The 12,969-nt window shown below is 44.3% G+C and overlaps 1 long non-coding RNA gene across 1 annotated transcript in view; it reads left to right on the top strand.

The window, feature by feature from the left end:
• Positions 1-3,965: 3,965 nt before the first annotated feature.
• Positions 3,966-12,969, top strand: part of LOC308072034 — a 69,611-nt gene continuing 60,607 nt past the window's right edge. Inside the window, exon 1 of the long non-coding RNA XR_013931460.1 lies at positions 3,966-11,685. This is a non-coding gene — a long non-coding RNA (uncharacterized lncRNA). The remainder of the gene's footprint in view (positions 11,686-12,969) is intronic.

Below are 12,969 nucleotides of genomic sequence, written 5' to 3'. Positions count from 1 at the left end.
TATGGATGAGCAAGGAGTGCCAAACTGAATTCAGATGTACTAAGGAAGTGTATGGCATTGCAGAAGACTATTAGGTTGGTCAAGCATCATTTCCCCTTCGTAGATCCATGCTGACTGTTCACAGTCTTAATCTTCATACGTTTGGAAACGCTTTCCAGGACAATTTTCTCCATCACCTTCCTAGGGACTGAGGTGAGGTTGACCAGCCTGTAGTTCCTCACATTTTCCTTCTTGCCATTCTTGAAGATGGAGGGATATTTGCTGTGCTCCAGTCATCAGCAGAAATTGATTGAATTCAAGTGGCTGACTCCTACAAAAGTATTTAAAGTTTTCCATAATAGGTAAATAGTTCAAGGCTTCTTTCACACTTGTGCTTAGAGTGTTACTGTATTAAGTCCCTCTTAAAAAAAAAAAAATCCCTCTTTTTAATAGCTATTACACAAAAGTAGTGGAGAAAAATTTTCTTTTAGAAAAGAAATTACATTTATGCTAGCTGTGGGCAATACACTCAACTTAGAGTAACCGCAAGTAAATATTACCACATCATTGATGTGTGCAATACATTCAATAGGTTGTATGGCTTATCCAGAATCTTTAGGTAACACAAGGTTCTGAGATGGTTTTGGTGGTGGCAGTGGCACCAGGGGGGTTGCTGGTTTCTGTTTTTTTTACTTTTCTTGTTTTCTTCGGGGTTTTAGGATAGTTTACTGCGGATGCCATAGTAAACCATAGTAAGAGAAAAGCATAATTTTATGATGGCTGCTGTGCTGTCTGATAAGGTTGCTTTCCAAATAAATCCAAGCACATGCTGAGAAGCAGCCTCCCTGCTCCTGCCCACCCTTTTTGTGAACACGGCTCTAGTTGTGCTCCCCAGCGCTGGTTGCACGTGAGCCGGTGACATCCCCAGCAGCTCTGGGCTGGCCACCTGAGACCAGGGTGGACCTGCTCCCCAGCCCCTGGCAGTGCTTCTTCACGAGGGACACCCTGGGGACTGTTCACATCCTCCTGACCGCTGGAACTGGCTGTTCTCTAATCTGCCTTTTTTTTTTTTTTTTTTTTTCACGAGGTGTGACTCATCAGAGTCATCAAGCTGCAGCCTCATAAAAATGGCTTTTCTAGAGCCATAGAAACCACAAGATCCCATTACAAGCCGTTTCATTTTCAGTGACTAGTGGAAGGTCAGCAGTAATCAGACAAGAGGAAATTCTTAACTCTTTCTCAGATTCCCTTTTTCCTCTTTAGTAAAAACAAAGCTCACCAATAAATTAAATTCATCTCAGATGAGTATTCTTTGTACATGGTTCACCAGTGCCTGGTAAGTTGACGGAAGACTGCCAAATGTCTGTCAAGTTTTTGGGTTCTCTTTCTGCAAAAACTCCTTGCTCCTTGTATGATATATTTCAGCTATTTCAAAGGTCTCAAAACAGCTTCTTTTTTTCCCCTCTCTCTTTTTTTCTTTCTTTTTTTCATTCCCTTTTGTGATTTTATAGATCATATAAGTGAAAGTGGTAAGGAGCAAAGTATCAAAGTTGCAGACTGGATCCCTGAGCAGATAAGCAGACCTTCACAGCCAGATGACAGAGCAAGCTGGTGAAGTCAGCATAGCCCAGTCCTATGGTCAAAATTGCAGAGCTGGGACTCAGGAGGTCTCACTCATTAGTTTAATTGTAGCAAGTAAAGATAGGAAGAGGGTAAGAAGGCAAACAGACAAAGAAACACACTTGTGAGCTTACAAAAAAAATGAGCTGCATGTGCTGTTGGCCCTGTTAATGTAAGCGATTCAACATAGATAAACTTTCAGACCTATGCAGAGATCTTGTAGAATTGATGTGAGCAGTATGCTGAAAGATGTAGAGGCATGGGACTCATAAGCAAGGGCTGGAAACTAAGGTTATGGTTGGCAGGGTAGGTAGTGCATGACTGGGAGGTGGTGGGCTGTGGACCATCATGTGCACTTTAATTATCAAGTGCTTTTATTGTCCGTTGCATGTCTATTCAACGTAGGGCAATTATATACATATGCAAGTGTCTGTGGTGTAATGGGCTGCTTGTTGTGCTTAATACTGAAGGACTACTGCTGGGGTCAGAGAGCTACCCAGGCAAAGCTTCACAAATTGACCCTGAAGTCAGCACGGGCACGTGTAATACAATGCAGAAGGTTCATGTGTCGTATTTTTCTACCTCTTTTTCCCATATTGCTTTCTCCATATTGCTGTATCTGTTTCCAGCTCAGTGCAGGCCTGAGGGATAGTGGCAGGTAAGTCGTGGACTGGACACCAGTGGCAACATTTACCCCATGTCTGTTGGCTACTGACTGAAATCAGTGGCTCCACCTCAGTCTCCAGCACCAGAGTGTCTGGTTTTGAGTGGATCTGCTTGAGAAATGGCACCACTTCTCCCCATTCTCACCTTATGAGATCTCCAAGGGTGTGCCAAACTCACCCATGGCTTGCCTCCTGCGCTGAGGGGAAACAAATTTAAGGAAGCTCTAAACAGCACAGATAAGTGGGGTGGGTTTATTTTTAGAGTTCTTCATTTGCCTTTGTATAGAAAACTTCCAAAAATGGCTTGTAATTGCAAGTGAGGAGATAACTTTTAGGAGCAAATAAGTGCCAGCGCAGTTCTTCTTAGCCACAGTATGGGGGAATTTAGGAAGCTCTACAACCACAGGGATGTTGCTTTCCTACCTCAAGTAGCTGGTGCTATTATAGGATTCATTTTCTGGAATTTAGTGAAAAAACGTTCTAGAAACTTTCTATATGGCAAGTACCAAGAGCAGCGAGGTTTTTAATTCCAACCCCTGAACCTTACAGGGCCTGACGTGGGGGCACCCCATAATGCAGAATGAGACATGGGTTCCCCACTAACCACCCAGTGTTGTGCTTGGCCTCTGGGTCACCTGGAGAGGTCCTTGCCAGGTAGTGTTTTTCCAGATCCAAGAACCAGCCCCGTGTTCCAAGTCCAGTGCCACAGCTGGCTGGGGTCACCAAACTGGTGAGGTCTTGTGGATATTGTGGGAAATCTGTGAGTCACAAACATCGTTTCATGTAGCATCGCTTTGTGTGGGTTCCTGCTTAGGACTGTGTAAAAGCAAAGGCTGTGCCATCTCCAAGGACACACATGATGAAAATCAGAGGCTCCTTCTCAGGTGGCTGCATCTTTGAACAAGCTGACTCAATGAAAAGGGCATTGTCAGAAGGTCTGATTCCTTTGGAGGTCCAACTCAGTCATGCTGTTTAGTTCTAGGTACCTGTCACTTTGCTTTAGTTTCATCAAGTAAGGAAAGGTGATGAAAAGCAAGGAAATGAGCTGAAATGTTTCCATGCAGGATAAATTGAACATAGTGACAGACTAGAGACAACAGCAGGCTTCCCTGGCTAAAGCAACATACAGCTGATGGATGTGATGAAATACACAAATGCTTCTGTCCTGTAGATTTTGCTGGAGTTAAGATGTTTCCTGCCTGTGACAAGTGATAAGAAGAGATATTATTATTTTTTTTTTTAGGTTTCTTATTGTAAAATCTTTCATAATGCAGACATCATCTGCATGTTTTTCAGTACCAGCAAAAAAGATGTTCTTAGAAGCCTTAGAGAGAGGCGTAAAAACATTCCAAGGAAGTGATGACTAACATCGTTTGCTTCCCTGTATGTTGTTATCGATCCTCTTAATGGCCCTCATTTATTGACTTTGTTTTGCAGTACCAGGAGATAATTGGCTGGAAATTCCTTAATATTTTGGGCCTAGAGGTTATTTGGCTAAAGATGAATGTAGTTTATACTTTCATTGGCTTGCTTCTGTTGTGTTGAGGGTTTTTTTTGTTTTCATTAGCTGGGGATTTCCTACAAGAAAATCATCAAAGTAAATAATTCTATCCTACACTCTGGTGGTGAATCCTGAGGAGAAAAGTAGGGTGCATCATCGTTAGTACAGAACTGATGTACTAACTAGGATCAAGAAAAGACTTAATCTGGGGACACCCAAAGGCAAGCCAGGCTGTGCCAGAGGTGGAATTCATCCATTCAAACCCAAGTAAAAAAGGGGCTTTAAGCTCCATTTCATAGAAACTTGGATACAGCAGTCAGCGTTTTGCCTGGCTTTAGAAAGTAACTGCTGACAAAATCAATGTGATGTACTGTGCAGTGAACTGTGTATCACAGTATCTATTTAAAATCCTAGTGCAAATACTGAGTACTGGAAGACTTAAAGTAAGAGACATCCTGTCAGGAGCAGAAACGGGGACAGCATCAACACAGAGAATGTGAACTGGATCTTTTCCTGGGATGCTGATTTACAGGCTTCAGATTGGAACATCAGTAAAGGTGACTTAGAAATGGTCTCACAGTAATGGAAGAATTTGTGTTGGAACAAAGTGTGTATAAATGTATATATAACACATAGCAGCTGATTGGAATGTAATCAGATAAAAATATTGCTGTGAAGATCAGGTGAAAATCTAGCTTCTGGCCTAGTCATCTTACACACATGAAACACGATGACCCAGAGACTATTTTAAACAATTATTTCCTAAAATCCTACCTTGTCTTGACCTTTTCAAACTTGCCATTAACGTGAAAATGTGGCAAGTTAACTCATTAGGATTCTGAATATCAGATTTTACCTTGGCCTTTCAGGTAGGTCATGCAGGAAAATTGTACATGACTCTAAGGACTACTGCAATAAAATAGAACACAAATGGGGAGTGAACACGTGAATCTTTGAGGTATAATATCTCACGAGCTGCTATACACTGGCACTCATCGGCTGCTGCCTGAAGAGAGGGTTTGATAAGACTTTTCCTTAAGATCATGAGGTTATCCTAGGTGCAAGCACCAGACACGAGTGAACCAAAGCCATCCCGAGGTATTTAAGAAGCAAGCCCATTCAAGCCTGCAGGTGTGCTCTGTCCATCTGTGGCTTGGCGGAGTCTCTAACGCAGCACCACCTGAAGCTGACACAGCGTCAGTGTCCGTTGGGCAGGCTGGCACGTATGAGGTCATTCTGGCTCTCGCTGCAAACACCTGCCACGCAACGTGCACAGCGAACGAACTGCACAGGGCTTTTTTAATCTTGTGAAGTGCCAAAGGAGAGCAGACATAGAGATGTGCGTGAGAAAGGTATTTTTCACTCTAGGCGAGAGGGTGTTAGGCGAGAACTTAAAAGTTACTGTTTGTTCAGAGGTTTGTGTGCTGTGTGTTTAAGTGGATGCTGGAAATTATAAACTCATGCTCTCCTCTTTTTTAAATAATAACAAAAAATAGTTCCGCTGCAGAAATTTTCTCACCAGTCGGGTGCTGGGTATTAGCAGCATACTTCTGTACTGAATCCCACTACCTCTGCTGCACTGGACAAACCGAGGGTGTACTTTCTCTTTCTGCAGAGAAGGAGAATTTCCTTCCCCCTTTTGCTTGACTGGCCAACAGGTGAATTCAGAGTGAACAGGTCAACTCAGACATAAGAAGGACCTAAAGAGGTCAAAATAAAGGTAAGTGTCAATGTTCACAAAAGGTTTTTGTGAAAAGCAGCCTATGAATATTGCCAGTGCTTCTGGTTCCTGAAAGCCCCATTTTGTAATCTGGCTGAAGCGGGCTTCAGGCTGTACCCCTCCATTTGTTGTGTGTTTCCTTCAGGAATTAGCATGTTCCTGGACACCTTCTGCTATTTTTTGTCTCTTGTTTCCTCTGACCCCAGAGCCTTCCCGTCCCCTCCACCCTTGCAGCGCAGGGGAGGAGAGAGGCTGGGGGAAGCATCTGGTGGGGATGAAAGCAGGACAAGGACACACAAAGGAAGAAACTGCATTGAAGGGGAGGCCAACAGGGTACTCGGTGCCTTTATTGCACCCACCTGTACTGCTCCACTCTCTGCTCTGCTTTTCCTCATGAGGAATCTGCTGCGTAAAGACCCAGGTAAGAGGAGAAGAAAAAATCCCCTGATCACCTTGGAACGAAGAAAGGGTAGCACTGGGCTTTACTGAGAAGATGGGGAAAGTCCATGGTACAGAGCAGGAGGTAAAGGCAGTAGGGGTCATCCAGGTGCTGCCCTGCAGAACTGGATATCCCTGAAGCTGCCAGTCCTATGATAAGTAATGGTTCAGTGATAGCAGAACAGGGACAAAGACTTTTAAAAAAAGACATGCTCAGACCAAAATGGCCCAACAGCATGCCTGCAGTTCTCTCTGAAATTAATGACAGCCAAGGGCATGCAGCGGTAGGCAGAATCAAGCCAGTGCTGTATGCATCCTCAGTGAGGGATGCTGTCATCTTCTCCTTGGTACTGGACCGGGAAATCCAGCCTGGGGGTCTGTGTCTGTTGCAAATAACACTGACAGTACCAGTATCTGCTCAGGAATACTGTATTTGCCAGAGCCTCCAGGAATGTACTCTCTGCTGGGAAGAGGGAAGGAGAGCAGACCTTTACCAGGCAATCTCAGAGATACTTTCAAGCAGGGCATCCTGGGCCCTCCCTGATTTGACACTTGACATCTTCTGTGTCTTGTGGGCAACTGGAAAAGCTGTTTCACTTTTCAATGGCTATCTGCAGTTTGGTCTGGGCTTCGGGAGTGAGTCTTAGGCTCTGAGAGCTGAGCCTGAGCTCCCAGCTCCTCTGCAGTGCTGCTCCACAGGCTTCACAGCATGAGGAACACCAAAACCCGGCTTTGTTACCAAAGCAGAAATGGCTCTTGGTGCACGCATACAGCTGCGACTGTTTGTACATAGCCCCTTGTCAGACTGAAACTGTTGCTTTGCACACTGCCAGGTGGGATAGTACTGCTGGGCTGCTGTCCACGTGCAGGTGCAAAGCTGTCACCCTGTCAGTGCGACGCTAGTTTGTACACTGTCATCAGGCTGCTCCTGTCTCGCCATCATCCATTTCCATGAAAGCATGTGTGCGCTTAAAGGCATATGTGGGTACAAACAGGTGTGTGTGCATGCATGCCAGCCACTGTTCATGTGGTGCAGAGCATCCTTTAAAAGACAGGTCACACTTCAGGATACTGAAAATATTTATTAGTAGGAAGTGATTAGAAGCATTGTTTGATATAAATGCAGCTTTATTCAGTAATTCACATTCCTAAAAGGGCTTAATTTGTTAAGACTCTGCTTGCTCCATTTTGGATTTTATAGTACTAGATACAAATGCAAACTAATTTTGTTGCATGGCCGTTTGCAGTACAATCTAATTTTCCAGACCAACCTGGACAATTGTTTGCAGTACAAGGCAGGTGGACATGAGTGGATGAAGAAATAGGGATGGGAGAGAATGCGCAGGAAGTTGACATTCCAGTGTCCAAGGCTCAGCCCTTGATAGAACTTGGGGGAGGCAAGCAAAACTCGGATAAGAGCGGGTCATTCAATGTGATAGCAGCTTCTTTCATTTTCCAAACTCCAAACTGCACACTGTGTTGTAATTTCTAAGACCATAGAAGAGATGAACTGGGCCAAAGTAATCCAAAATCACACAATGTGCTTATCTTTTGCTGGAGCCTTTGGCAGTAGCCCATGTGCAACATGAGTTGAAACAAATTAATTTTAGAGCTTGTCAGTCTTCTTCGAGCTTTCTGACTTCAGAAGCAAGGAGAAGGATTTTATGATGTCTTTCACACTGGAGTGTTCTAGGACTTCATTTACTAGTGCTTTTAGTAAGGTTTTGATCTTCAAGTGAAAAACCTAGTAGAAGGACAAGTGACTGCAATTAGTAGAGCAAAATCACCTCTCATTTTAATGTTCAGTTCTTTTATATACATGATCGTAACAGCCAAGCCGCTCTCACTTGTCTCTGCTGATATTTGGTTTCAGAGGAGAAGGCTGCAGCCTGACAAGCAGTGCAGTCACTGCTTACCATTTGGTTTCTTCACATGGGATGTGGCAGCATCTTGTTGTCACGGTTGTTGCCTAAACCAGCTAGGAAGTGAAACATTTCATTATGATGATTTTGATACTTGCACTGATCGCCTGCAGATTCATAATTGAAGACATCAAAACCCAAAGCAAACCTCCCCCCCCCCCCAAATATTTTGTGTCTAAATCACCTACATATGTTTCTTGCTCCCAGTTAGGCATGGGTTTCTTTTTAACGTAACTCTTGGCATGACAGAAACTGTGCTGGTGACATTATTGGTATTGTTAGCCGAGAATGCTTTCAAAATGTTTTCAATAACACGGAGTTTGTTGGGACAGAGCATGAATTAGTTGTCAGTTCTTGAGAAGTCAAAATTTAATTGCTGATCAAATGTATAAAATATGACTTGTATTAGTGATGCATTTCCATATAAATTCTTTCTTGTGACTGTTAGGCAAGAAGCCAAAAACTGGCAGTGCCGCAGCTCTGCTCAGCAGCTGCAGTTTGGAAGTCAGCTCCAGGCTTCTATTCTGGACTGAAATTCTTATGTTTTTTTGATTTTTTTTTTTTTTAAATATGGGTTTTTTTGGCAGGAAAACCTGAAAATAAGTTTAGGCCAACCTGAAATAAATCCTTCCCTCATTCTGTTTTTCCAGGACAGTTGTCAAGCTGACAAATCAGTTATTACACAGGTCTATATATTATGCTGCATATAAATCTATAGTTCCTACCAGACTGTTCTCTGTCACTCCACCTTCTCTCGTAGCCATTGTAAAATGGGCGTGGAATCAAAGCATTTTTTGCAGATGTCTCAGCAAAAATGTGGACTTTTACCTCTGAAACCATAGAAGTGAGAGTAAACTGAAGTAGAAATGTTTACTGAGTTCAGCTCCAGACATTGTTTTTCATCGATGAACCTGTCCTTCCTTCCTGTTTGTGTTGAAATTATCAGCCCATCGATGCTGCTCTTCCCTTCTTCTGACTTGCACGTGCCTCTCTTGACAATGTGGTGTGCAAACCGGTTAGTCACACTCCGCTGACGGCCTGTTAATCTAACAGACAGGTCACCGGTAGGTCAGGGAAAGGGGAAGAGAAAGAGAGATTTACTGTGGGAAGAAACTCCAGTGTTACACAGGAGCCCACTGGTGACAGTGAGTCGATGGTGGCGATGCTTTCCACTCCATCAGCACACCAAGGTCAGAACTTTCCTTCTGCAGCTGTGGAGGGAAAAAAACCCAAGTTAATCCAGGATTAATGATGTCAAATTCCCTTAACACAGAGTTATGAGTTCAGGATAGACAGTCCCAGGATAGCAGACCAAATGGGTCATTTATCTATGCTAGTATGGCAGTTCAAAGGTTCTTCAACCTCCTTGTCCGGGACTTTTTGCTTACTCTAAAAGCAAAATGTGAAACCTACTTGTTCCAGTGGCTGGCAAAGGAGCCTGACCTATGGCCCCTGTGACCTCCCACTTCTGTGCTCAGCCTGGGCACACTCCCAGAGGTAGCTGTCCGAAGGCGTGCGCCAGAGCGGGTTGACCCTTGATGGCCAGTGGAGTCTCTCTGCAGAGCAAATTCCTTTCTCCTTTTCTGGCTAAATGTTCCTCTGCGCTCATTTCTTTACCTACACTGTCACTGTCTGGAATTTGCCTTCAAGTTATTCTCATGACTTAATGTTTGTACCAAGTCTGAAAAGCCTGAAGTGCCACAAGTCATTATTATTTCTTTTGTTTCCTTCCTGATGCTCGCTCCGAGCCCAGATCACAGGGCACACACATCTCCCTCTGTAGCCTATGGTCTTGTGTCTGAACAACTCATATCCCTGTTTTCAGCTCAACGTGTGCGTGTAGTGCAGTGATAAGCAACATCTCTCCCTTTCTCTTCCCTTCTGTTCTACCTAGCTGTATGGATGCAGACCCCCCCAGGGTCCTCCGTGGTTTTCCACTAGAGGTCAGGAAAAGCAGGAACATGCCAAACATGGGTGAATTTTTGGGATGTGAATTTGTGCTAGACGCTTCTATGGAGTATGTGTGAACTATTAAAAAAGGGGGGTTGTTTCGCAGTTTCTTTTTCTTCCCCCCAAAGACTCATCATTAGGGGAATTTTTTACATGAATTTTTACTCTTTAGAGGCAAAGGCCATGTCAGTGACAAATGTCAGGTCCTTGTTCCAGACCATGTGGTTCAGAGTTGCTTGTGCAAGGTTCTTATAAGCACAAAATTGCAAAGAACAGCTTCTGCTTTGGAAACAGACCAACTATTTTGCTGAAAATACTAAAAAAAATAAATCAGGCTGGACAGAGCCATCAGGGTCGATTCAAACCAAGTGGTTACAGCCTGGTGAAAGGAACGAGAGCAAGAAACGCTGGGTGCCAGGCTCCATGAGATGAAAGAAATTGGTTAGAACAGTGCTTGTTCTGGAGTGCCTGGAAACACCCAACAGCAAGAATCCAGCTAGGGCAGAGGCAACCCCCCCACTCTTTTGCAGTAGTTTTGTTTCCTGAGAGACAGATCTGTTTCCAACTGTGATGACTTTGAGTAAACTGCTCTTGTGGTATCAGAAGTAACACTGTTAGTGGGCACAAATGAGTGTGGTTGCAGTGGAAATAGCAGCTGCCCAAATTTTCTTTCTTGTGTTTGTTGCAGCTGGTATTGGTGACGCTCTGTGTTAAGGGGGAAGACCTAGTGGAGCATAGCATGGCATTGCTTGTCCAGGCTGATAAACGTGGTAGAGGAGATGAACTCCGTGATTTTTGTTAAGGTTTGCAGCTGTAGCAGCTTAGCAACAGAATTCCCCTGCAACCATGAGGACTCAATTCAGCCAGAAAATCCCGAGGCAGCCTCTGCATTGGTCTTTGAATCAGCACAGGACTGTTCAGGGGAACGCTCCTCCCTGGTACTGCTGTGTCCTGGGTTGATCCACCTCCCAGCACGTGTTCACCAGCATGGTGCTCAGCTGTCAAGCCCCCATGTCTTGCAAGGTCATGCCTCGAATTACTCTTCTTGTGTCCAAGAGCCTGCCTTTCTTATGCCTTCTTTTTTCTTCCGCGTCAAACCTTACTTTTCTCTGATCATCATATTTTTTGCTTCTCCCCAACCTGTTGAAAGTCTGCATCTCACTTTCCCCTCTTTATCCTTCTCCATACACAGATCCTGTTTACAGTTGCTTTGTTCCCACATGGAGAAGGGCAACACGGGACAAAAGGCCCATGAAGCTGTGAGATTCCCTGTCAAAGTTGTTATCCAGGCTGTGAACTCACCAGGTTTCAGAAGATAATGAAACACTTTAAATACGATGCTTGGGTCAACTGGGGGTGAGGAGCTGCATAATGGAGGCCTCTGACTGTATTTCAGGCAGTTTACTCGGTGCTCAGCTGTCACTTTTCCATTCCTCAGCGACTCCCACATCTGTCTTCATTCTCAGACTTTCCTATTTTCCCCATGCTGTTTGCTTGCTGGGTTGCTTTGGCTGGGGAGAGGACCTGTTTATATTAACACCCATCGGACAAGTTTGGTTTTTCCAGGAGACTTGCCAGTTGTGGCTGAAATCTCTCAACACCTGAGCTGAAGATCCATCAAAAGCCCTTCAAAGTCGGTGAGCACAATGGCCTTATCCCACCTCCAGACTCTTCTGCACACACTGCACTTCAGCAAAACCACCTCTCGTTGGACCAGCGATACCGGCCACCCATGTTTCTGTTCTGCAAACACGATCCGGGGCCATTTTCTGTGCCCAGGTCCCATCCCATGCCTACTCCAGACCCTCTTCAGCAGGACCCTCCTGAATCTGCTCACACCCATGGGATGGCAGCAGCTCAGAAATTCAAACTTCTGCTTGAACGAAAATTGTGAGTATCTGGTGGGGAACAAAAGCTCACCAGAGCTGTGCATCTTGGCTCAGTGACCTTTTTTTTTCCCCCTAAGTGCAGTCTTGAACCTGAAGCACCTCCAGCATTTAGAAGAGTGCTAGGTGCAGCAAGAAAACGCAGTGTGTGCCCTAAAAGCAACAGAAAAAGGGATCAGACTGTTCTTAAAAGACTGACAAAAACATCCCGATGAGGCATGAAGGCACTAATGAGTCACACCCCAGGATGGGCTGAACAGTAAGGGAAAAAAACTTCTTGTTTCGGTTCCCTGCTGGGGCCAGAAAGTTGATTCTTTGCTACTGACTGGTTTTTTTTCCCTCTTCAGTGACTTACTAGCTGCAATTTATGATGAAATAATTCCTTTGGGGAATTATTCCTTTTGGGGAAAGAATTATGAAAAGAGATGCCCCCCCCCCCCCCCCCCCCATTCATCAAACCAGTGAGTATAGCATTCAGAAAATTCTGATAGCATGAGACAGGCTAGCCTTTGCTTCCCATTTTTGTTTGGCTGATTATTCTGAAAAAGGGTTGAGCAGCACCCTTGAGTCTTTTTCTCCCTTTCCCACCACACATGAGCCAAAAAGAAACTGGTTTATGATAAAAAAACAGCTTGCATTTCACAGGTGACCTTTTGTCTTTGACCAAAAGGGTTTTGCCACATCTTTTTGAGGAGGCAGCCTTGCGTTATTTATGAGAAGTAGATTGTCAAGACAACTCTACTTTGAATCAAATTCTAGCAAAAACGTTGAGCTTCTGTGACTGGAATTCAGTGCTGCCATGGACGGATATGCCTTAGCCAGGGCAAAGAATCAGGATTTTGGAACAAAATGTGCCAAAAGATGAGGTCAGGACAGAGTTCTGGCATACACAGTCGTGGTCATCTACATTTCAAGAAGTGCTGGGAGGAACTTGTTTGTTCCTAGCACTATTGTAACTCTGTTTGTGCCAGTGTACATATGTTAAGGGCAGAGTTAAAGCTGTATGGGTGAGTGCTTTCACCGAACAGCCTTTGGGAAAAAACATACAACATCAGCCATAACCCTGCTGGAGTTAAGGCTTCTTGGTAGGTAGCAATGTATTTGTCACTTTCATTAGTATGTTCAGTAATGAGTTCAGTGTACCTGCAAGATAAATTAGATCTCTTCCTCCACATCCGTGTTACAGGGAGCTGTAGAGAATGGAAACCTGGCTGACTTCAGGTCCGAGGGCTCAGACTAAAGAGTCAATTAGCAGTCCTGCAATGGGCACCTTATTGTATGGTATTAG

The sequence above is a fragment of the Falco punctatus genome, assembly GCF_963210335.1.
Source record: "Falco punctatus genome assembly, chromosome: 12".
Lineage (NCBI taxonomy): Eukaryota > Metazoa > Chordata > Aves > Falconiformes > Falconidae > Falco > Falco punctatus.
This window is presented reverse-complemented; position numbering and strand designations above follow the sequence as displayed.